We start from the raw sequence: 25,571 nt of genomic DNA, 5'->3' as shown, positions 1-25,571 counted from the left end.
GGTAACCGAGGACAGAGGAAAAAGTGGACCCCCTCCACAACTGCTCTGTCTGGGTTCTGGGAGGGTGCACCCAATAGGGGCAGGATCGACTGTGCATCATGGTCAGGTGGAAGGTTTACCCCAAGGTTTAGCTTTCGTAAGCTACATGTGCTGGGGCTCACGTGTTGACAGGCCCCAGAAGTAACTAAGAACCCCGGCGAGGAAGTTCACCAGAGGCCGTTGCAAACTGGCTCTGTGGAGAAAGGAAAAAAGACCTGGCATGCAAAACCACAAGGACTTAACTTTACTCTTAAGTCAGGGGGGAATGACAGATTGTACCCAGGAGAGTGACATCATGACATTTGCAGTTTAGAAGGGTCATCCCTGGGGGCGCCTGGGTGGCTCAGTCCGTTAAGTGTTTGCTTTCGGCTCAGGTCATGATCCCAGGGTCCTGGGATCGAGCCCCGCATTGGGCTCCCCGTTCAGCGGGAAGCCTGCTTCTCCCTCTCCCACTCCCCCTGCTTGTGTTCCCTCTCTCACTGTCTCTCTCTGTCAAATACATAAATAAAATCTTAAAAAAAAAAAAAAAAGAAGAAGAAGAAGAAGAAGAAGGGTCATCCCTGCAGCAGCGTGTGTGGGTCGGGAAGGGGTGGGCAGCCTGGAGGAGGTAGACCAGCTCGGAGGACCCGCTGCAGTCTGGGCGAAGGGAAACAGCCCCCCATCCCAGGCAGAGAGGGTGGAGAAGATGGGAGAGACAGTCAGGAAGTAGCCTCCTCTACACTCTTTAAGTGTGAGACGAGAAAGAATGGGAGTCTTGGATGCTTTTTTTTTTTTTTAGGATGGATAGCATTTCTTTTTATTCTTGGTTCCATATTTAAAAAATAACATTGTCTGCGTTTTGAATTAAGTGGAAGGGTTCAGAAAGGTCACTTTTTCTGCCTTATAATCGCAAAAACAAACCAACTTTTAGTCTGCAAGTTTTAGATACAATAATAGCCCTGATATCACCATGACATAACTGAAAACAATTCTGCCAGATTACAGATAGAGAGGAAAGGAAAAACTAGGACTATCAGAAAGCAGCAATATTAGAAATAACAGGTAACTTTGGGAAGTTATCAGCTACGAGTTTTAAAACCACAGAACTTCGGATATAAGGAAGGCGTGCATGCGTGGCGGACAGACAAAGTGAAGAAAAGCCGCTAGCAATGCAGAGTGGCAAGTCGACCCATTCCCTGAGTGAACTAAAAGGTCTAACAGCCATATATTTTAATGAAGTTACTCAAGATTCCCCCTTTCTTAAAGCAGTCCAGGAATCAGATGGGGGAAGATGGGCTAACATCATCTTTATCAAATATCTGCAAAGGTTACAAAGATAGCCAGGAAAGCCTCTGTGTGGTGAATGGAAGAGATAGCACAGAAACGAGTATTTGATTCTCCTAATATTTGGATCTTGAATTAGGTTAGATCTTGACCTGCTTCTAGCCAGTTGATCTCTGTGCAATACGTTTTTGATTCTTCTATAACGTTCTTCGTGCATTCCTCTAGATTTCACATATACTTGATTTCTTTAAAGATCACTGCTTTTCCTCTGGAATAAGCCAATGTGGATAAGGGAGACAAAAAGGGAATTAATAAATGTTAAGATAGCATGGTTTTAAGGTTTTGATACATAACTTGAAGAAATTTTCACAGAGCACACTGCTCTAAAGTTACGGTTAGAGTGAAACATTCCATTTGGATAATGCAGAGGATGACATTCTTCCAGGGAAAAATGAGAACATTAAGCTTCCCTCTACTAGGCATCTTCCTTCAGGCACTGAGACTGCAGCCATCCAATAAACGGGGATGGGAAGAAAGAAGAGACTTCAAAAGTCACAGATACACTTTGATAGCTAATTTTTGGCAAGTCTGGCAATGAGAGCTTTCCATTCTCCTCTTTTCTTTGTGATGTATGTAGGAGTGAGTAGCTGCAATAGTGATTCTGGCTGTTGCCTAAAGAAGTTCTGACACAAGGCCTCAGTGTTACAAATCACATACATCCGACAGTCATAGCTGTTTTGTTGAGCAGGGGCTTTCTCTTCCACAAAGGCCAGTTTGTCTCCTTTTCTGCCTAAGAAAGCTTCCAGTTTCTCCGCTACCTGCTTTGCACGGACTGAGTTGCTTCTGCTATGGGAATCATAGTGAAATCAACAAACTCCAATGGGTTCCCCCAGCTGCCTCGTTGGAATTATCACTGATGGCTAAAAATACAACTCTCTTGTTGGGGAGGTCTAGGGGTTCAAGGAACATGGCAATCTCTGCTCGGTTGCTAGTGCACTTGATGAACTGACTACCTTCGGGGCTGATGAAGCAGACATGGTCAGAACAGTCATGAAACTGACTGTTGGCAAAGTACTCAAAGGCAAATCCAATGATATGGTCATTGAGCCAGCTTGGAGGATCCAACAGTGAGACATCTGATTGCCGCAGTAGACTGTCCATATAACTCAAGACTACGGGGTCCATCTTGTACTGACCAGGGTTGATTAGAAAATCCAGAAGCTGCCTCGGGCCTCACCACCCTAACCAGCCTTCAGGCACCTCTGTATTGGCCGGAAAGCGAGAGCTACAGTCCTCAGACGCTTTTTAGTTATCTGATCTGGACAGAGGCTGAGAGACAGGAGACCTGGGAGGTGGGGCAGGCGTTGAACATGGTAAGTCTGAGGTGGAGCTTATACACGGATGCATCTGACGCTCGAGCAAAAGAGGTATGAGCTGGACATGTAGGTATGAGAGTCATCACCACGGAAGTGATGTGTAAGCTATGCATGTGTATGAAAGTGACTCTAAGAACATATAAATGAGAATAGCATCTGGGCAGCGTTGCACCTAAGGAATGAGAAGCTGGAACCCACCAAGGAACTCATAAAGGAACAGCCAGAGAGAAGAGTGGAAAACCAAAAGAATGTGACGTCATATAATAAAGCCAAGCATAAATACAGATTTAGGAAGCAGTGGGTGTTCAGTAGGTCTAAATGTTCCAGAGAAGTCATATAAACCAAGGACTGGAGAACATGCATTTTTTTTGGCAACGTGGAGGTCCCAAGAGGCCTCAGCAAGAGTAACTTCAAAGGGAAGGAGAGCCAAAGCCGGGGACTGCGGTGTGCACGAGAGAGTGGGAAAAGCAAAGTACACTTCAGAAAGGGTTTGCCAGGAAAGCAGAAGGTAGAAAGATGCCAGAAAAGAATACAAGTTTGCAGGAGAGGTTTTTGCGATGTTTACCCAGAACTCCGGCACATAAGCAAACACAACATGGTGCAATCACAGAAGTAAATTATGTTGAAATTGACTTCTGACTTAAAATTGAGAGGCTGAAAGTCAATGCCGGTCAAGGCCCTCACTCCTTTGAGGTCATCAATCAGAAATATTGGACGACTCATTCGTCTTCCGGGGACCCTTACGAAAAGAGCCTCCGTCATTCATCTCCAGACCTCTTGCTCATCCACTGAAACTTGGTTGGTTGATTTTTCACCGAAGGTGCCTGAGTGGGTTTCCTACTCTCCGTGTTGTAAGTGAGAAGTCCATGTCAGCTTATATCTCTGGAGAGAGGACAGTCCAGCAAACAGGCACCTGATGTGTACTTGATGTGGTATGAAATCCATCTGATGACAGCAAGACTGAGAAACACAGGACTTCTGATCATCTATGTTTCAGGAAGCAACACACAGAAAATCTCTGCCCAGTGGAAAAGAACATTTTAGGTGATCCTGAACCTAAGTCTGTTGTGGGATTGTGGAAGGTGACAGGGACGAAGCAGCACCAAGCCCTGTCTATGGCTGGCATTACTTTAAGTACCTAAATCTATAGTTCTAGTCACAAGACAACATCTAGCAAATGTTACAGTATGCATTTCCTTAAATTAATTTACATAAACATATTCTACATTACTATGCCTATTCTGCATTATAGCTATAGCTTGGGGTAATTTTTTTGTTCAAAGAATAGTATTATTTGGTCTCCCGGAACACTACAGAACAAGGTATCATAATGATATAATTTTTTCCTACATTTCAAAGAAATGCAATTATTTACTTACACATATATTCACTAAGTTTCACATCAGGAGTATAAACTTATGAAGTCATAAAGTAGTACAAAGTGCTAAGCATTCTATCATTTAATAAAAATTCCTAAAGTTATTTTCACAGTGTTTTAGAGTACTCTAAGGGCGAATCAACAGTGAAACATTTGGGAGTCTCTTTCCCCTCAAATCCTAACATAAAATGTGGTGTTTATGTTAGAAAGACTGCCAAAACGGACTGCAACCCCACACTTAGACATAAATGAACTTCTATCTTCCAGTCATAAACAAAACGGAAAGCACCGAGCAAATGATCCCTCCCAAAGCAGGTTTTAGTCATTCTTTCCCATAAAGCAACACACATACATTATATATCACAGGGCCCAGTCTCAGCTGGGGTTTGGAATTTCCTTTCTTGGTTCTATCTATTGGAGGGAAGAAAAATAACCCCTTCAGTGTTGGAACACACCGTCAAGCTATTCTAAATCACTGTGGGCTAGAAATCTCCCGGGTTTTCTCCTCATGATTCAAAAACCAGTGCAGATATTAAGACAAGGCTGAAAATCATGTTGACAAGTAAATTAGGAAAAAAGAAAATGTTAATAAAGAGCAAGCTGAGTGAGAGTCTCTGTGTCCAGGAGGTTGTGATGTCCTCCTTGGCCTGGAGGTCAGAGGCGGGCATCCCAAAATCTAGTGTGCTACTCACTAGCTGTTTGACTCTGGGTCGCTCTCTGAGCTTCAGTCTCTCACATATAAAATGAAGGGATTTGACCACAGGATTGCTAAGAACCCTTCCCCTTAACTTGGAAAGTCACTGACTCTTTCTTTTTTTTTCCATCAGGAAATACATGTCTTAAACGTGTCTCTACATAACAAGGCACAGAGCAGACTCAAAAATACATGTGAACTAATGAACTAGTTTGGCCACTGAGAACAAGAAGATCTTTAGCAATTATTTGAGAAATTGTAGTTTATGAGATCTCCTTTGAGTAGGAAGAGAGAATGCTACACAGTAGCAAGCAGCTGGACTAAAAATATTTCTGGTTCCTGTCCCGTGACTCCAGCCCTGTTACATTTGCATGGCTCAAAAATCAAAATCTTTCAGAAACCTGAAGAATCCTTTTATTCTTCATGTCTACAGGATCCCCATGCCCAGAATGCAAAATCTGAACCACCTGGGGAATGCATTTTACAGAAAAAAAATTGCAGAAGTACAATTCCTAACAGAGAACTTCAGTGTACCTTCTGAACAAAGAAATAACCTATGCAGGTGATTTTCATTTCAGATAGGAAATGGAATAATAGAAAATAAAGTTATATTTAAACAGCTAACGTTGAGCAGAAAATAAAAGCATAGAACGTGCTGTAGACTGTGTAAAGAACTAAATACCTTTATTACTTATTTTTATCTTTGTGGAGCTCAATTTCGTCATTATTAAACCTTTAACCTTGGACAAGTTAATTTTCTATTTTTGGCTTTCTCATCTAGAACTAAGTGAAGTTTGAGGTGGGGGAAATTGGTCCGCATAAATTCTAGAGTCACCTCAAGCTCCTATGATTCTAAATGATACTACTTTTCTAGTTACAGAGGTCACAGAGTTCATATCACAAATTTGTTTTAACATGGGTGAACCTCGAGGACATTATACTAAGCACAAGCCTGTCACCAAAGGACAAATAACTGTATGATTCCTCTCATATGAAGCATCTAAAATCATAGAAACAAAAAGTAGAAAAGTGATTACCAAGGCTGGTGGAAAAAGGGAGGAGAATCAGTGCTTAGTGGATACAGAGTTTCAGTTTTGCAAGATGAGAATGTTCTAGAGATCAGTTGCACAGCAATGCACATATACTTAATATTACTGAATTGTACACTTAAAACTGGTTAAGATGGCAAATGTAATGTTATGGATTTTGTTTTTTACCACAATAAAATATAATTTTGTCTTAGTTTGACAAGAAAGAGGAAATTTAAAGCCACCCCAAATTCAACGAAAATTTCTCTCAACCAGCTTGTCTACCAGATATGTTTACTATTTATTTTTCAACAGTTAGTGAGTGCCCACCCTGTGGTGCTGTCTGCTGGAGACAAAATAATGGACATGACAGAGACCCAGCTCTCCCGGGGAAGGGAAGTAGCAATTACATCAAAGGGAAGTAAGTTCTACGAGAAGGGGACATACAGAGAGTAATGGAAGCGTAGAGAAGGAGCAAGCAAGCCAGGGTAGGGATGAGGAAAAGCTTCCCAGCTGAGATGTAAAGGATGAGAAGATATCAAGGGAAAAAAGAAGGCAACAACCTTCTAGTCAGCGGGCACAGATGTCGAAGTCTCATCAATGTCAAGAACTGTGCTGGAGACGGGGGGGGGGGGGGGGGGGGGGGGGGGGGGAAGAGAGGTCCCAGAGAGGAGGTGCGGAAGGCACCAGGGGCGGGGTTACCAAGGGCTCTGGACCCCGTGTTCATGAGCCCGGACATTTCCTAAAGGTTCCACTCGTTGGAGAGTGTCAAGTGTGGAACGGACAAGATTAGATTTGAATTTTGAAAGACCTCTCTGGCTCTGATGCAGAGAATGGGTTGTAGGGGTTATGCCCGGTGGACGGAGCCCATTAGGGGGCTGTTGAGCAAGCATGGTGACAAAGCTCATGCTGCATTTGTAGTTTGGGACTCAAGTTTTCTCACCTAATATCCCATAATTAGCATTTGCCCATTTCAATAAAAAAATCTGTGGTAATCCTTTCTGATGGTGGCATGGAAATTCCATGATTGGTCTAACTACTCTTCTATATTTGAATGCTGTTTCCAAGCTTTTGTTATTCTTTTTTTTTTTTTTAATATTTTATTTATTTATTTGAGAGAGACAGAGATAGTGAGAGAGAGCTCAAGCAGGAAGGAGGGGGAGAAGCAGGCTTCCCGCGGAGCAGGGAGCCCGATGCGGGGCTCGATCCCAGGACCCCGGGATCATGACCTGAGCCGAAGGCAGAGGCTTAACCATCTGAGCCACCCAGGCGCCCCCAAGCTTTTGTTATTCTAAAACAAGTGGGATGATTATTTTGGTACAAGATCCTTATCTACATTTTTAAAATATTTTCATCAAGGGGTGCCTGGGTGGCTCAGTCAGTTGAGCATCTGGCTCTCGATTTTGGCTCAGGTCATGATCTCAGGGTCCTGGGATCGAGCCCCGCATCAGGCTCCCTGCTCATCGGGGAGCCTGCTTCTCTCTCTCCCTCTGCCCCACCCCTTACTTGTGTGCATGTGTGTAAGCATGCACGCACGTGTGCTCTCTCTCTCTCAAATAAATAAATAGATCTTTAAAAAAATATCTTCATTAATGTTAAGATGATACTAATCTCTTGCAGCAGATGGCAGAAAAGATGTAAAAGAAATGACTATAATCCAGGCATGCAAGGCAATGTTACAAAAAGGGTGTGTATGTGTGTGTGTGTGTGTCTGTGTGTTTGTGTGTGCGTGCACATGTGTGTGCGCGTGGGCATATACACAGTTTTACTTTATCTTAAAAAGACCATTCTGGATTCCAGATCTTCCAGAGAAGGTATAATCTAACATTCCCTGTGTTGCACAAGACAGGGGAGGCTGTGGGTTTGAGCTCCACAGTACATTGCTCTATCCGGGCAAAAGGTCAAGTGCTGCAGAAGGCCAAAGCTAAAAATAAAGTGTGGCACTGGGAACATTAAGGAGTTGTTTGGAACATTAAGGGGGAAGTGAGTCACACTAAATTAGCACTTCGGTATCCTCCCAAGACACTGTGTAACCTACTCAGCCAGGGAAGGTAGACTGATTCTTACATGAAAGTAATTTTATTTTCTTTTTCTTTATTTTTTGAAAGTCGTGTTAATAATAATTCTAATAATTTTATTAACAACCTCAGAGTGGTTTCGTTCCTGTAGCACTTTTGTTCCCAAAGGCCAAGTTCTCATGGACCATCTACGGATCAAGCTGCCCCATGTCCATTACCACAGGTCTCCAGAGAGGCAGAGCACAACAAAGGTGAGGAATCTGAGTCTCCCTGCAAGTTGATCAATGGCTAGTGGATTAGAATAGCATAGCAATGTGGAGGGTCTGTACGGCATGGATGTGGAGAGGATTTTGTGCACGGACCCTTCATCACTGCAATCCTGGAAATTTCTCAGGAGATTCAAATAATTACTGCTGATTGGACTGCTTATAAGATTGCATCTCTTCAGGAAATCATCAAAAGATTCCTCCTCCAGGGGCGCTTGCATGGCTCAGTTGGTTAAGCGTCTGCCTTTGTCTCAGGTCCTGATCTCAGGGTCCTGGGATTGAGCCCACATCCGGCTCCCTGCTCAGTGGGGAGCCTGCTTCTCCCTCTCCCACTCCATCATTGTGCTCGTTCTCTCTCTCTCTCAAATAAATAAATAATCTAAAAAAATAATAAAAATAAAATTTTATAAAATTATATCATTCATAAAATGATAAAAGAATATATAAAAACAAATGCTTCACACTTAGATCAAGTATCTTTTCTAATTAGATAACTTAATCTATAGGTTCATTCTCAGTCTTCATTTAACTCAGCTTATTCATCCCTTTGAACTAAAAACCAAAGCGAATTAGGTTGATTTAGTATTTTGCTTACACTGTGTCCCCACCTTGCCTAGATACACTGGAATTTCTAAGAATCCAGGAAATGCTCTGCAGAGACTCATAGCAAAAGAAGCAGAAAAGCAGAAAGTTTTGATAAACTGCAAACTGGATAATTGAGTCAGGGAATCATTTACATGAGTGACAACTATGGTAGCTGATGAATCTTGAAATTAATAAAAACAACTTTAAAAATAAGAGCCCTAACCAAGCAAAGCCCATAGAACCTACCGGCCTTTGTCTTCAAGTTGGTTTTAAAAAATGCAATTCAAATGTTAAGTATTTACTAAACGCCAACTAGCGTTTCCCAGTGGGGATTACACAGATTAGTAAAACAAAGGCCCTAACTTCAAGAACTAGTGTCCAGTAGGGAAAATAGACATGCCGATACAGGTCAAATGAGACAATATCATTTACAAACATTCAATTGATGTTTTTTTAAAGATTTTATTTATTTATTTGACAGAGAGAGAGACAGCGAGAGAGGGAACACAAGCAGGGGGAGTGGGAGAGGGAGAAGCAGGCCTCCCGCTGACCTAATGAACAAATCGGTGCATGCGTTTAATTAGTATGTGCACGCAAACTCAGAATGCCCAAGAGCTAATATTGGAATTTATAGGGTTAATTGTTTTACAGGAGGCGTTTGTCTTGGACATGCATGGTTTTATAGGTTATATTCTCCTTTCACATTAATAACCCAAATAATACAATTCAAGGGATCAAGTCAGTGGGAATCTATTCATAGATATCTGTAGTGGAATATAAGTCACATTTTAGCCAATCTATTGTTCTTTTTATTAAAAACAGGTTCCTGGATCTCACACCATGGAAAAACACAGAAGATGAAAGAACAATACTCTGGCCAGAATTTAAGGAAATTCTTAACAAATTAGGTTTTCATGTGAAGGAAATGGGGTTTGAAAACTTTGGCAATGGTAACTTTCATCTCAAGTAAATTTCACTTACCACAGAACAAATACTGATCCATACCTCTTGGAACTGCAAAGAAAAGGTGTGATATTATTATCCATGAAAACACATCTCTGTATCTTGAATTTGCTGGGCTTTGAATTTCAAGCCAGATGGGTAGTGATAGGGAGGGTCTAGGGGTAGGGGGCTTCCCACCCTCTGCTCTCATCCCTTGTTCCCTTCTCATTTTGGACTCCAGTGCCCAGCATGGGACCTGGCATATGATGGACACTCATTTATTAATGCTCGTTTCTTAAAAAAAATTATTTTTAAAAATTTTATATTTTAATCCTTTTTTTTTTTCAGTAAATGTGTGTTGAACAGAAGAGTCCTAGCCCTACTTTGTAATTTTCCCTCAGCTTTTGCCTCTGTCAGCCATGCCCCAGCCCCTGTGTTAGACTCGGCTTTGAATTATGGTCAGCTATGGAATAGGTCCAACTTGGCCATCATGAAGGCCATTTGTTGGGGGCCTATTAATTGCTGCACAGTGTACTAGGCTCTTTATCCAAAATAACATTTACTTTCTCTTTTTTTCTTCTTTAGAGAGAGGAAGAGGAGAGGAGGGGCCGTGGGAGAGGGAGAGAGAGAACTCAAGCAGACTCCACGCTGAGTGCAGAGCCCCATGTGGGGCTTGATCCCATGACCCTGAGATCATGACCTGAGCCGAAACCAAGAGTCGGACGCCTAACCAGCTGAGCCACCCAGGTGTCCCTCATTTACTTCTTAACAACCCTGTGAGGGAGGTATCACGTTCTCCATTTTATAAGAATCTGAGACTCAGAGAGAAAATTAGAAGAACTTACAAACTGCAGAGTTAGGATATAGATTTGGAGCGTACTCGGTGCTGAACTCCAGAGCCTGTGCTATTGAGCCGTCATATTTGTGCTGCTTCACTGTGTTCTTCATGTCCGATCTTCACCTCAAATTGCAAATGATGCATATCTATTGGATATCAGGAAGGGCAGAAGGAACCGGTTAATAAGCCAAAGGTCCATGGTCATTCTCTGAGGGCAAAGCATCGGCCATTAGATGATGCATTTCTCCATAATTACGTATGTAGGAGTATACGTGGTGTGCATAGAGTGATAATATTTTTTTTTAACTCAAAATCAGGACACGTGGGCTGGTATAGAATTTTTAGAGAACTGTTCATTTTAAAAATGAAAAGAATGGACATATCTATTATGTATGTGTATATGTACACACACATATATATAAATAAATATATTTTTTATATAAATAAAAAAATTTGCCATTGCCAGATGTCTGGTAGAAGTTGAGAAAATTTTTGAAGCTGAGCCTAGGCTTAACAAAAAGAACACTGTGATTAATAGTGTTGTTTGGTTTAGACCCACGGGGGAAATGGGTGGCCCAAGTCTCTCACATTTGCCATCTTGAGATAACGTACTTACAGTTTCATAAAACTTATATATGAAATTGCATGAATCACTTCTACTAATGCAGGTATGATGAGAACGGAACAGGTGTTCTCAAACGATATGTGACTCTTAAAAACTTGGGGATTGAGGATCACAATGGGTCATCAAAAACCACAAAAGTTTCAGGTAAGAACTCCACAGATGAAGAAAGCCACCTATGTTTATACTTTGACATTGTAAAGTATGTGCATATAACAATAGTCACCTTTCTTCCTAGAACAAAACCAGAGCGTCCAGGGTGAATACTGGAAAGAGAATCTTCTGGTTGAGTCAGAGTCAGCTAGACTAGAAAATCCCCCCTCTGTTCCCCTGAGATGCACTTTTGCCCTGGAACCTCATTAATTCTTGCTGCCACCACCACACCAGCAGAAGGACTGCTCCCGCAGTGGTGGCCTCATGGTCCTCCTATGATTGTGGCACCACCAAGACCAAAGAGGCTGTCCAGGGAGACCTCCCCAAAGGCCAGTGGATTAAAACTGGAAATTAAAAGAGATGCCATTATTTGCGTATGCCTTAGCAGATAGGGCTTCTCCCAGGAGGGCACAGGCCCCATTCGTCTCCACATGGAGTGTTGGGAAAATGGAGAAGCCTCTCCTGCCACTGTTCTGACTTCTAGCCTGCCTCCGATGAGGGCGAAGATTAGCTTCATCTACACTGTTTGGAGGTGTCTTCGCTGACAGCTAAACCAACTGAGAGCACCTGCGTTTCCTGACGTGCCACAAACCAGGATTCTTCCACGATGACATGCGTTTTCCCTTCTGGATTGATACGGGGAGTGGCCTTGCCAGGGTAATCACATCTCAACCTAGTAATGCAACAGCCACCAAATACACATGACAGCAGGTAAGGGTTCGTTGTGACCAGGGGATCATTTACAAATTGCAGGTAGCCTAGAAACTAGGAAAGATACCAGTAGCTTTGGTTTATATATAAAATAATTCTCAGGACGTAGGTAAAATAAGAAGGAATAGCAACATTCTCTGACTCAAGAAGTAATCTTCTAATTTTTACTTATACCTTGCATTGAATTTAAATGGAATCTTTGAATGATTTTTCATTGATCTTTCTTGGGTTGAAGAAAGGGTGACCACCTATCCCAGTTTTTTGTCCAAGACTGAGGAGTTCCTAGGACTCAGGGCTTCCTGTGCTAAAAGCAACGGTTCTGGGTAAGCCAGGATGGTTTTCACCCTAGTTACAGACCCGAATGAGAACCTAATTTAACTGTGAACTCTCTTTCCAGGAAGATCCACACGCACTTGATATTTTGCATACAATTTCATGAATTGAAACTTGAAATACATTTGTGAGTCCCAGATGTTCATGGACCCTGGGTTAAAAAATTCTGACCCAAATGAATACATTTTGGATTTTTATGTAAGCTTATTTAAATCTTTATTTCCTGAAGTAAAATGATACTTTATGCCAAGAGTCAAGCCTAATTACCTTTTGGAGATTTTATGTAATTGAAAACATTTACTCTTGAAGTATAGTTGACATACAATGGTAAATTAGTTTCAAGTGTACAACGTAGTGATTGAACAATTCTATACCTTATTGCTCACCATGATAAGTGTAGTTACCATCAGTCACCATACAACATTATTACAATGTTATTGACTATATTCCTTATGCTGTACTTTTTATCTTAATGACTTATTTATTTCATGACTGGAAGTTCGTACCTCTTAATTCCTTTCACCTATTTTGCCCATCCCCCCCACTCCCTTCCTTTCTGGCAACCACCAGTTCATTCTCTGTATTTAAGAGTCTGTTTGTTTATTCTCCTGTTTTGTTTTTTAGATTCCACATATAAGTGAAATCATATGATATTTGTCTTTCTCTGTCTCTGTCTTAGTTTAATACTTTCTAGGTCGATCCATGTTGTTGCAAATGGCAAGATTTCATTCTTTTTTATGGCTGAGTAATATTCCATTGTGTATATATGCATATATGCAATACACACACACACACACACACACACACACTACCTCTTCTTTATCCATTCATCTATGAATGGACACTTGGGTTGCTTCCTTATCTTGGCCATTGTACATAATGCTGCAATAAACATAGGGGTGCATATATCTTTTTTAATCAGTGTTTTCAATTTCCTTGGGTAAAAACCCAGTAGTGGAATTACTGGATCGTATAATATCTCTATTTTTAATTTTTTGAGGACCTTCATACTGTTTCCACAGTGGTTGCACCAATTTCATTTCCACCAGTAGCACACAAGGTTTCCCTTTTCTCCACATTCTTGCCAACACTTGTTACTTTTTGTCTTATTGATACTAGCCATTCTGACTGGGGTGTGATTATATCTTATTGTGGTTTTGATTTGCGTTTTCCTAATGATTAGTGATGTTGACCGTCTTCTCATGTGTCTGTTGGCCGTCTGTATGTCTTCATCGGAAAAATGTCTATTCTGGTCCTCTGCCCATTTTTAATAAAATTATTATTTTTTTGGTGTTGTAAAGTTCTTTATATATTTTTAATATTAACCCCTTATTGGATATATCCAATATTTGCAAATTATCTTCTCCCATTCACTAGGTTGCCTTTTCATTTTGTTCAGGGTTTCCTTCACTGTGCTAAAGCTTTTTATTTTGGTGTAGTCCCAATAGTTTATTTTTGCCTTTGTTTCCCTTGCCTGAGGAGACAAATCCATAAATAAGTTGCTTAGGCCAATGCACAAGAGTTTCATGGTTTCAGGTCTCACAGTTAGGTCTTTACTCCATTTAGTGTTTATTTTTGTATATGGTGAGAAAAGGTTTTTTTGCATGTAGCTGTCCAGTTTTCCCAGCACCATTTATTGAAAAGATTGTCTTTTTCATGTTGTATATTCTTGCCTTCTTTGCCATAGATTAATTGACCACATATACATGGGTTCATTTCTGGGCTCTCTATTCTGTTCTCTTGACCTATGTGTCTATTTTTGTGCCAATACCATACTGTTTTGCTTACAATAGCTTTATAGCATATCTTGAAATCTGGAATTGTGGTATCTCCATCTTTGTTTTCTTTCTCAAGGTTTCTTGGCTATCTGGGGTCTTTTGTGGTTCCATATACATTTTAGGATTGTTTGTTCTAGTTCCATGAAAAATACTACTGATATTTTGATAGGGATTGCATTGAATCTGTAGATTGATTTGGGTAGTATGGACATTTTAACAATATGAATTTTTGCAATCCACAAGCATGGTATATCTTTCTATTTGTTCGTGTCATCATCATTTCTTTCATCAGTGTTTTATAGTTTTCAAGGTACAGGTCTTTTGTCTCCTTGTTTAAACTCATTCCCAAGTATTTCATTCTTTTTGGTGCAATTATAAATGGGATTATTTTGTTAATTTCTCTTTCTGCTACTTTGTTGTTAGTGTATAGAATTGCATTTCTGTACATTAATTTTGTATCTTACAACTGTAATCAAGATTTACTTTGGTGTTTTTCCTTTTCAGTAATATCTGGAAGCCGTGTCAGAAAAATATAAAGAATAGAGGAAGAACAAGAAGATTTACTTGATGCAGAGAAGTAGCTGAAAGGCAGGTTCAGAGGGGGATTCAGTAACATGAGAGAATTTGAAAAATATGATCCAGAAAAAATAGGCAAGGTAAGTGTATTTTAAGAATCATACCAGGCCCAAGGCACCTGGGTAGCTCAGTTGGTTAAGCATCTGACTCTTGATTTTGGCTCAGGTTGTGATCTCACTCAGGGTGGTGGGATTAAGCTCCACGTTGAGCTCAGTGCAGAGTCTGCTTGGGATTCTCTCCCTCTCCCTCTGCCCCTCGCCACCCCTTGCATGCACCTACTCTCTCTCTCAAAAAAAGAATCATACTAGGCCCTCATTTAATTATTTTACACTTAAAGATTTTTCAAAATAAAAAATAATACATATTCATTATATAAAAATTAGGATCTACAGAAAAATATACCCAAGAAAATGTAAATCACTGAATAATCACTTGGAGATCATCACTATGATCATGTTGATATATTTCTATCTAGTCTTTTAAAAATTAAATAAAAAATTGGGGTCATCCTCAATTATTTTTATTTTGTGTACATAACTGTAATTATATTGTGAATGTTCCAACAAATCATTAGAACTTTAACATGAATTTTGATGTCTGCTTAAGATTTTATCAAAAAATATACCATAATTTAACCACTCCCAAAAGGAAAAATTTCATTTTTTCGACTTTACCCTCAACATTCTCCACTCCATACTTCACTTCCTGTCACCAAACACATATGGGTTTTTCCCACACCAAGCAATTCTCCAGTTCTCTGTAGGCACCACCAACTGGGTGTCCTACCATTTAATTCAATTTTCCTGCCTGGAGTTAACATCGGGGTCTCACAGGTTAAGGCGTCAGTCCCACAAGACTCACCCCCCAACTCCAGACGCCAACCACAGGTTATCACCTCTTCTTTCTGATCAACCAACTATAACTCATAGGTTTTCATGACCCCTCCTTGGGTTCAGTAATTTGCTAGAATGGCTCACAGACCTCGGGAAAACAGTTTACTTACCAGATTGCTGGTTTATTATAAAAGGATACAACGTAGGAACAGGCAGATGGAAGAAATGCATAAGACAAGGAATGGGGAGAAAGGATGCAGAGCTTCCATGCTTTGTCTGGGCATGCCACCCTCCCAGCACCTCCACATGTCTACCCACTCAGAGGCTCTCCAAAACCCATACTTTAGGAATTTTTATGGAGGCTTCATCATATGGGCATGATAGATTAACTCAATCTCCAGGCCCTAGCCCAAGATGGGAAGGGGGGCTGAACATTCCAAGCTTCTAACCATGGCTTGGCCTCTCTGGTGACCAGCCCCCCATCCTGAAGCTGTCCAGGAGCCCACCAAGAGTTACCTCATTAGAAGAGGAGACACTGTATCACCCAGAAAACTTTAAGGGATTTTGGAGCTCTATGTCAGGAACTGGAGTCAAAGACCCAATATTAGGACAGAAGATTCTCCTAGAACCTTTATCACTTAGGAAATTCTAAAGTTTTAGGAGCTCTGGCCAGGAGCCAGGGTTAAAGACTAAAATATATATTTCTTATTATATCACAATATCACAATTCCCCAATCAGTGTTGGGCATGTAAGTTGTTACCAGTTATTCCCTATGATATTTGTTACATTTAATACTTTAAGGAACATATCTCAATTTTTGTGCACTTACTTTCCTAGGGCAAAAAAATTTTTTTAAATATCTTCAAGGATATTGCTTTCAAGAAATTTATACCAATTCACATTCTTACTAACACTGTATATGTACACAGCATTAGTTTTCACTCTGACCTACATTGGGTGTATTAGTTATCTATTGCGGGCTAACAAAGTGGCCCTTAAAATTTGTCAGCTGAAAACAATAAGCATTTATTTTCTCACAGTTTCTGTTGATCAGGGATCCGAGCTGGGTGTTCCTGGCTCAGGGGCTCTTATGAGATTGCAGTTCAGCTCTTGGCCAGGACTGATGAATCAAGGCTCAACTTGGGGAGGATCCACTTCCAAGTTCACTCACTGGCTGGTGGCCAGACACATTTGTTCCTTGTCACGTGGGCCACTTTATAGGGCAGTTCACAACACAGCAAGCAGCCGGCTTCCCTCAGAGCAAGTAAGCAAGAGAAAGAAAGTGCCCAAGAAGGAAGCCTCAGTCTTTTTATAACCTCATTTTCTTTAAAAGTTTAGGCTCCATGCCCAACATGGAGCTCAGTGCAGGGCTTGAACTCACAACCCCGAAATCAAGACATGATATGAGATCAAGAGTCAGATGCTTAACCGACTGAGCCACCCATGTGCCCCTATAACTACATTTTGAAAGTAATGTCCCATCATGTTGCCATATTCTGTTTGTTAGAGCAAGTTACTAGGTCCAGGCCACACTCAAGGGGAGGGCGTCATTCAAGGGCATACACACCAAGATCTAGAGACTGCCCTATCACAGTATATTGCCTTTCATAGTATTTTCATTTTAAGATAAAGCTTGGCCAAAAATAACCACTCAATTTTATTTTGCTGTGTTTACATTTATATTACTTGTATAGTTAAACATGTGTTTATTTACTAAGTTAATATTTTATCCAGTAAGCTAATATGTATTGAGCATTTACTATGAGCCAGACACCGAGCTAAGCATTTTCTCATGTAGTCTTCCCAACAATTCAGTAAGGCAGGTACTATTATTAACCTCATTTTACAGATGAGGAAACTGAGGCACAGAGAGATTGAAGTTATCAAAGGTTATATAACTGGTAAGCAAGGGGGCTCCACAGACCATGCTCCTAACCACAATCTTATCTTATACGCCTCTCATGCCCATGTTATGTATTTGTACTTTAAGCATATATATATATCCCTAAACAATATATAAGACACTGTTTTAAAATTACACACAACTGATGTTATGCCTACAAATATTTTTGCAATATTCTTTTTTTCACTGAACACCAGCTTGGAGATTTCTCCATGTTGATATATGCACACACGTAAATTCAGGCATTTTAACTACTCTGTAGTATTCCGTTGCATGAATGAAATAAACCAGTTTCTTTTCCTACTAAAAAGGGTTATTTGGTTTCACCTTCTTCACAGTTAAAGGTCACGCTACACCAAACAGCCTTCTATATGTTTTCTTGGGCACATTTGCGAGACTTTCTCTAGCGTAGACACCGCAGATGAAAGTGTTGGCTCCCAGGGCTCACGCCTCTCCACAGTTGTGGCAGTCTCTTTGCCAGCAATGTAGAACAATTTCCACTGTGCCTTTATCTTTGCTGTGTGAGCTTGCGAGGGCTGCCTTTACTGAGTAACAGACGGGGCGGCCTAAACAACAGAAATTTATTTTCTCATAGTTCTGAAGATAAGAAGTTCAAGATCAAAGTGTTGGTAGGTTGGTTTCGTCTGAGGTCTCTCTCCCCGGCTGATAGATGGCTGTTTCCTCCCTGTGTCCTCACGTGGTCTTCCCTCTGTGTCTGTGTCCTGATCGCCTCTTCTCATAAGGACACCAGTCCTACTGGATTAGGGCCCACCCATATGACCTCTTTTTACCTTCATTACCTTTTTAAAGGTCCTGTTTTCAAATACGGTCCCATTCTGAGGTCCTGGGGGTTAGGACATCAATATATGAATTTTGGGGGGACACAATTCGGCCTCTGATACTTACCAACACTTGGGTTTATCAGTCTGGATGGTTTTATTATTTTTTTTTTTTTTTTTTTAAGATTTTATTTATTTGACAGAGAGAGACACAGCGAGAGAGAGAACACAAGCAGGGGGAGTGGGAGAGGGAGAAGCAGGCTCCCCGCTGAGCAGGGAGCCCAATGTGGGGCTTGATCCCAGGACCCTGGGATCATGACCTGAGCCGAAGGCAGACGCTTAACGACTGAGCCACCCAGGCACCCCCAGTCTGGATGGTTTTAAAAATCAATTGAGGGGCGCCTGGGTGGCTCAGTCGTTAAGCGTCTGCCTTCGGCTCAGGTCATGATCCCGAGGTCCTGGGATCGAGCCCCGCATCGGGCTCCCTGCCCCGCGGGAAGCCTGCTTCTCCCTCTCCCACTCCCCCTGCTTGTGTTCCCTCTCTCGCTGTCTCTCTCTCTGTCAAATAAATAAATAAAATCTTAAAAAAAAAAAAAAGATGCTGTCTTGAATTTTACAAGTTTATTCAAGGGGATGTGGAACAGAATTAGTAATCTAAATTAAAAGGAAGACAGCAGACTTTGAAACAAGGGTTACCAGTCATAAAGCAAGTCTTCATAAATATACGTTGTGTGTATATGTGTGTGTGCGAGGGAGGAAAAGAAGACAGAGAGAGAGAAAGAGAGAGAGGACCGATTGTAATCCTGCTTGCCTATACGGCAGGGTTGGGTTTTGTGTTGTACTGTGGTAGAAGTCAGATTGTAGAAGACAGAAGGAAAGACTGACAGCAGGGAAACATTCTTAATTCCTCTGATGCCTGACCTGCCGGCTGAACCACCCCCCAACTCCACAGCCCTCAGCCCTCAGTCCGCCCTTCCTGTGCTCCTACTTCGTGTGGACTGAGTGACTTACGCTAGTCGAAAGGCCCCGTGCCAGGTGACATACCTGTGCAGGGGTTGTTAATGCTGCTTGGGACTGATATATCTTCTCAGAAATTTAGACAACACCATGAGAAGCCCATCTCTATGAGAATTCAAGGATCCACAGGAACAAAAACAAGATACAGTGATAAGAAAAGAAGAAAGGTTGGCCCTATTGGTCATTGATGGTACTAGGGGTTGTTTCTATCCTAGAAATGGTATGACCTTCAACCTTGGTCATCTTTCCTCCCTCTTCTCCTTCCGGATCCTGTTTAATTAATTCACAAATTCAATAAAAAGTTATTGAGAACTGAACACTTAACCAAACACTGGGATCCAAAGGTCATGAAGACATGGTCTCTGCTACCACAAATGCTGGTCTAGTTGGGGACAGCCAAGTATATCATGATTAGTGCAGAGTACAGAAGCTAGAAGGACCCTAATACAGCCACTTGAAGCAGAATGAAGGCTGAGACACAGGATGAAGAATGTGTATCAGGGAAGGTTACCTAGAAAGGACAAGGCTTGGGGTGAATTTTGAAGGATGAGCAACCACTGAGTGGGCAAAAAGTGTGTGTGTGTGTGTGTGTGTGTGTGTGTGTGAATGAGAGTGAGCAGGGGGTGAGGCATTGGACAGAAGCCATATAAGGAAACAGCTGAAGAAGAAGGTGAGAGAAAGCTAGATGTGTGCGGAGTATTGCAGGTGGATCATAGGGCTGGGGTGACAGATGCGCAGAGGTGCGGAGGCGTGGAGAGAGACTGGAAAGAGAGGAGGCCAGAGAGGTGGGTGGGGTCAGGTTGCAAGAGACCTCAAGTAGCAGCGGCAGGAACAGGAACAGGTAAGGAACTGCTTTCTACCCCGAAAGCTGTAGAGTACCATGGGAGGACAGTAAGCAGAGGAGGAGAAAAATCAGATGGATGTTATGGAATGATTGCTTTGGCCGCAATGAAGTCACTGGCCTAGCAAAGGGCCAGACCAGAGGCAGGGTAAAGAGTTGAGAGTTACTGATGGAACCCAGGTGACAGCCTGACGAGTGGTAGTGTAGAAAGGAGGGGATGGGCGTAAGCAGGGCTAAGTAAACATATTTAAGAATTTCTCTCCACCCTCCTTCATGGAGCCCAGCTACCTCCAGCGCAGTCAAGGAACCCTGGCCCTTTTAGAGTCTGAGAAATACACTCTGCAAACAGAGTGGGGCAATGTACCCTAAATTCTTGAGTGTGACTTCAACTCCTGTTTTTGTTGGTTTGTTTTTTTAATTTTTTTTTAAATGATCAACATTAAATCCTCTCCAGGTTTCCACTCCAGCCCCTCTACTCACCTCAGGAGGCTAGTCATCTTTCCTGGCCTAAGAGCCAGGAGGACCTAGTCTGAGTCTTTAATGCTGAGTACTTCCTGGGACACTACAGAGATAGGCCCCAGCCCTTTATGCTATATATGATTTTGGAAGTGATTTCTCCTAGCCAGGCCCAGACACCATAGGTAATCCTTATGGAAAAATGGTAACATTTAAAAAATAAAAACCAATTTAATTAAAAGAAAAAAGTAATTAATATCATTACGCTGCCCAAAGACAATCGCTCCTAACATTTTGCTGTTCGACATTCGTGTTCTTTTTCTGTGTGTATTATTAACATAGATGAGATTATTATTATATAGTTTTATACAGACAGATAGATCCTAATACCTTGTTCTTTTCACCTCACCTTATTATATGAACATTACTCATGTTATTACAAACTTTTGGGGAAGGGTTATTTTACTGGCTGTGTGATATTCCATCGTGTGTGTGATGTTTACTTAGCCATTTCCCTAATGGTGGTTATTAGATTCATTCCAAGTTCTATTATAAATAACTCTCTAATGAAGATTTTTATGCAACCAGCTTTGCTCTGCATTTTCAATGATTTTCTTGAAGTAACTTTCCATTAGAATAACTGAGTCAAAGAAAATAAATATTTAACCTTCTTAATACAATTACCTCCATCAAGTCTACAAATGGGTACTCTCTCCATCAATGGATAAAAGTGTGAAGATATGAGTTTGAAGCCAATTCTACTTCTTTTTTTTTTAAGATTTTATTTATTTATTTGACAGAGAGAGAGAGAGAGAGAGAGAGAGAGAGAGAGCCCAAGCAGGGGGAGGAACAGAGGGAGAGGGAGAAGCAGGCTCCCCACTGAGCAAGGAGCCTGATGTGGGGCTTGATCCCAGGACCCTGAGATCATGACCTGAGCCAAAGGCAGATGCTTAACTGACTGAGCCACCCAGGTGCCCTGAAGCTAATTCCATTGCTTATTGACTGAATTATTTGGGGCAAGTTGTTTAACCTCTCTGAGTCTAAGCTTCATTATCTGTAAAATGGAGATGCCTACCTCACAGAATCATGAAATTTAAAAGATGTAGCATGTAATTGGGCACAAGGTCTGGTGCACAGTAAGCGTTCAACCTAAATATTGGTTCCTTCTTCCCTTCTGCTGTTCCTTTTTCCATTGTTGGGTAAAAATGAAATGACCTTCAGGTTTGTTCCATTTCCTATTAGTCAGGCATTTAGATCATGGTTGCAACATCTTAACCACAAGGCATGTGAAGTAGATAACTGCACAATAAGGGCACACTGTTTGTATTTGGCTTATAGAACCTTCTCGATAATAGGGGCACACTGTTTGTATTTGGCTTATAGAACCTTCTTGATACTACGTAATTGAATTGCTAATAAATACTTGGTACATTTGTTACTGTTACTGCATTTCTGAACAGAGCTAGTGTTTTATATATTTTTCTATTTTATCCTTATGCAAATTATTTACCAGCTCTGGTCTCAGCTTCCCCACCAGAAAAAATAAGGATAATACCTGTCCTTTTTGTGGAATGAGCATTTCTTGCTAACTATGGAGCTTTTTACTCACAGACCAACGACCCACACACTGAACGAGATACAGATAGGATTAGCCACACAAGTCAGAGAGACACAAAAGGAAGAGGAAAGAAGAAACTAACCTTTATCCAAAGTTTGTATTTTATGAATATTAATCACACACACAAACACACACACACACACACACACAATCATGAGAGGTGCTTCACAGGTACTCAGATTTAACAGACAGGGAAACTGAAATCCAGCAAGGTTAAGCAACTTTCTCAAGTTGCCAAGACACAACACTAAACCGTATCCCGAAATGCAGAAGGGCACGTTTCTGTTAATGTTGGCTTAGTCATTATTAACACTATCGTGGAGTTGAACAATTCATTGTTTTACTAACTTGCACGTTATTGCTTAGAGAGAAAAGCACAAGGTAAATTCATCTGGGAAATTTATTTTCTTAGTTCCGCTCAAAGGACCCCTTTAAAGGAAGCCGCATTGATAACTACAGTACATCAGTGACACTAGGGGAAACTGATGTGTGTGTGGTGAGGGGAAGGAAGAGTGAAAGCGATTTCACGATCCCTTAGTTTCATTTGTTTTCACATTATAAAATATATAAATTGGAAGACAGTTCAGAAAGGAGAGGCACAGAAGGAAAAGGCTTCTTCTATTCCTGAGAGCTCCTTTCACAGAAATATTCTTAGGACCAGTCAGAGTGATACCCCCATGCTACCCCCAAAAGGAATAAAGATGCAGGCAAAAAATTGGCCAAGAGTGTAAACTAAAAAACAAATATTTCTATCAGGTAAAACTACATGAAATTGCAGTTTTGTAGGCCTAAATCAGTCAAATACCATCATTTTCATGTTTCCACCTATATATGTGACATTGTTCCCTAAGTCTAGAGAGAGTTGTTTCTGGGAACTGACTTCAAAAGTGCCGCTTGGTAGTTAGGGTTTTGGTGAGCTATTGCCTTTAAGTTCTATTCATCACTTTTAAAATGGAACTCGGAAATATTTTGACAGATATTTCAAACCACGTAAAAGAAAAATAACTTAATTACAACTGAATCTGTTTTCCAAGTCCCGTGCTTCTTTCATTTCTTCACCTGAAAAATCACACATAGAATAGGTAGAGTAGCTTTGCATATAATTTGGTGGCTAAATGCATAATACTGTATAGGAATATCTACATTACTCCAGCTATGGGAGGGGGTATTAAATAAGGGACTAGAAGCTCTGCTGCCCACTAGTTGTGTGCAAAGCTTGAGCAAAGCCACTCACCTTTCTGGACTTCAGTTTACATCTATATAAAATAAAGATAATAACTTGCCTCGTGGAGTAATTTGTGAGTATGACATGAAACGTTATAAAGAGGGAGACCTTTATAATTATGAAGTTGTTATAAACTTACAAGAGCTGGTTATTGTATGTTAATAAAGAGCAATGCTGTGGATCACTGAGCATTATATCTCTGGTTTGAAAGAAGCTTTGATTGTTTTCAGTTACCTCTTGCAGGGTAAGGAGAGAGCCATCTACAAAGACAGGCTTCGCTTGATCCCAACGCAACACCAAAGACAACGTGTCTGTGCTCTTGTTGACCAGTGAATGTGTTCAGTGTAGACAGACCCATCTGTCGGGGCCCTATAAGATTACTCTGTGGGCTTAACGGATGTAAATAGGCTTCACAAGGGGATCAGATCGACTGGGCAATTACGAAGTGCCCATTTTATGATTCCAGTTGTGTGGAGAGACGGTTGAAGACCACCTGGCTTCCTAGATTTTACCTATTTGCATATTCAGTGCATTCAGACAACGTCACCTCAGCAAGTAGTCAGCGAGCATTCTTAGAAGATCTGCTTGTGCCCGGCGCCAAGACAAAGACCTGGCCACTGCCCTCTAGGGCCTCCCACCTGAGCCTGGGGGCCAGATAGGTGACTTATAACCAGGCTGTGGTAGCCAGCAGAGAAGACTAAAAAAGCTGTAGGGAAAGGGAGGAGGGAGAGAGCAATTCTAGCAGAAACCATTTATCAGGAAGCTTTGTTGAGAAGGAGGAATTAAGTCAAAGTGGGTGGCTAGGAAGGGAAGGAATTCAAGTAGATGGATTGTTTGATACAAGAAACCAGGAGGCTAGGTGGCCGGTCACCTGCCAGCTAAAGGGGGAATATGACTGGAGATTGGGGGGTGGTGGTGCTGAGAGGGCTTTGAAGGCCAGCGAGGAACTGAGGCATTAGGACTTTATTCTGTAGGAAGCAGGGAGACATCCTAAAGGCCTCCAAGCAGGCACGTAAAGCAAACCAAGATGGAGGTCAGGTCTCTCATTTGAGGGTAGGGGGGGGGATTAAGGAATCTTTCGCTTCCCAGTGACGCAGGAGCCCTGAAAGGCAGACATCCCTCAGAGGAGACAACTTGACCTGAACCGTAAGTTCCTTGAAGGCAGGGTCAGGGTCTTAGTCACGTTTGTTTCCTTGCTGTCAAGCACAATGCCTGGTGATTAAAAAAGAAAGAGACAGGAAGGAGGGAGGGAGAGGAAGAACATTTGCTGAATGAATCAAATTCAGGCAGAGGTATGAATGCACTGGGGTGCAGGCTGAGCCCGGGCCCCACAGGGCGAGTGTCTCAGGGTCCAGCCCCAGCTTGGAGAGGTCGGGCAAGAGCCTCCCACCAACCTGGAGAAAGTTGCTCTCAAAATAGAGGTCGTAGCGCCTACCTCAGTTCCGCAGGAAGAACTAACCGTGACCACGGACGTGAAGGGCTTAGTCCAGGGAGCCGCACAAAGCGGTCACTGAATGAAGTTTGGGGGAGATCAGTGTCCTGCAGGGTGGTAGGCACAGTGAAGGAAGCTCTGGGGCCGCTGAAGGCCCGGAGGACGCTGGGCTTAGCGAGGAGGGGAGGCTCGTGTTCCCGCGTCGCACGCGAGCAGGACAAGCCCCCCCCCCGCCCCGGAGCCGGAGCGGACCCCCCGCCGCCCGCGCGCCCACTCACCTGCGGGCCGGCTCCCGCGGGCTCCGCTTGGGCCGGGCCCGAGCCCTGCGGGGCTCCCCCGCGGCACCGTCTCCCCCGACGGCCGCGAAGCGGGGCCGGAGCCCGGGTGTCCGCCGCCCCGCGACCGCGCCGCGCGCTCGCAGGCGCTCCGGCCGCCGCTGGGGGTCGGGGGGTCGCCCTGCTTTCGGGGTTTCTGCGGCGGCGGTTTGGGGAGCCGCGGGTTGAGAAGGGGGCACCAAGAATGCAGAGGGCTCCGATGAGCGCCCGCTCCCTTCCGGCCTCCCCTCCACGGCCGCCGCCGCCCCGAGATCACGCCCCTCGTCGCGCAGCCTCGGCGGCCGTCCCCGGAGTCCCCGGTTTCTGTCCCGGAGGAGGCGCGAGGCGCAGGGCCGGCTGGAGGTTGGCACCGGCCGCGGCCCCAGCGCGCAGCACGCCTTCCGCACGGCGCTTCTCCGGAAGCCGAGGGAAGAGCCTAGAGCGCGGAACCGACCCCAGCCGCACCCCGGGGGGTGTCTGCCGCCCCCGGGCCCGAGCTGCCCCCCGGAGGCGCCCGGGGGCGGAGTGCGGGCGCCTGCCTGGCCCTCCCGG

At 42.7% G+C, this 25,571-nt stretch overlaps 2 long non-coding RNA genes and 1 pseudogene across 3 annotated transcripts; 1 reads left to right on the top strand and 2 right to left on the bottom strand.

Moving 5' to 3' along the window:
• Positions 1–1,873: 1,873 nt before the first annotated feature.
• LOC118521822 (sentrin-specific protease 8-like) lies at positions 1,874–2,941 on the bottom strand (annotated as a pseudogene).
• Positions 2,942–9,469: 6,528 nt separating this feature from the next.
• LOC144381297 (uncharacterized) lies at positions 9,470–11,138 on the top strand. Its single transcript, XR_013446209.1, has 3 exons — positions 9,470–9,674; positions 10,175–10,336; positions 11,096–11,138. It is a non-coding gene; the product is annotated as an uncharacterized LOC144381297 (long non-coding RNA).
• LOC118521821 (uncharacterized) lies at positions 9,629–25,150 on the bottom strand. Of its 2 annotated transcripts, XR_013446210.1 has the most exons (3): positions 24,984–25,150; positions 10,435–10,573; positions 9,629–9,661 (listed from the first exon to the last, which is right to left on the bottom strand). It is a non-coding gene; the product is annotated as an uncharacterized LOC118521821 (long non-coding RNA). The 2 variants fall into 2 exon arrangements; XR_004910315.2 differs by lacking the exons at positions 9,629–9,661; positions 10,435–10,573 and adding an exon at positions 24,218–24,485.
• Between the last annotated feature and the right edge of the window lie 421 nt (positions 25,151–25,571).

Source organism: Halichoerus grypus, chromosome 3 (assembly GCF_964656455.1).
Source record: "Halichoerus grypus chromosome 3, mHalGry1.hap1.1, whole genome shotgun sequence".
In the NCBI taxonomy this organism is placed as follows: Eukaryota; Metazoa; Chordata; class Mammalia; order Carnivora; family Phocidae; genus Halichoerus; species Halichoerus grypus.
Note: the sequence above shows the minus strand (reverse complement) of the source record. Positions and strands in the feature narration are given on the sequence as shown.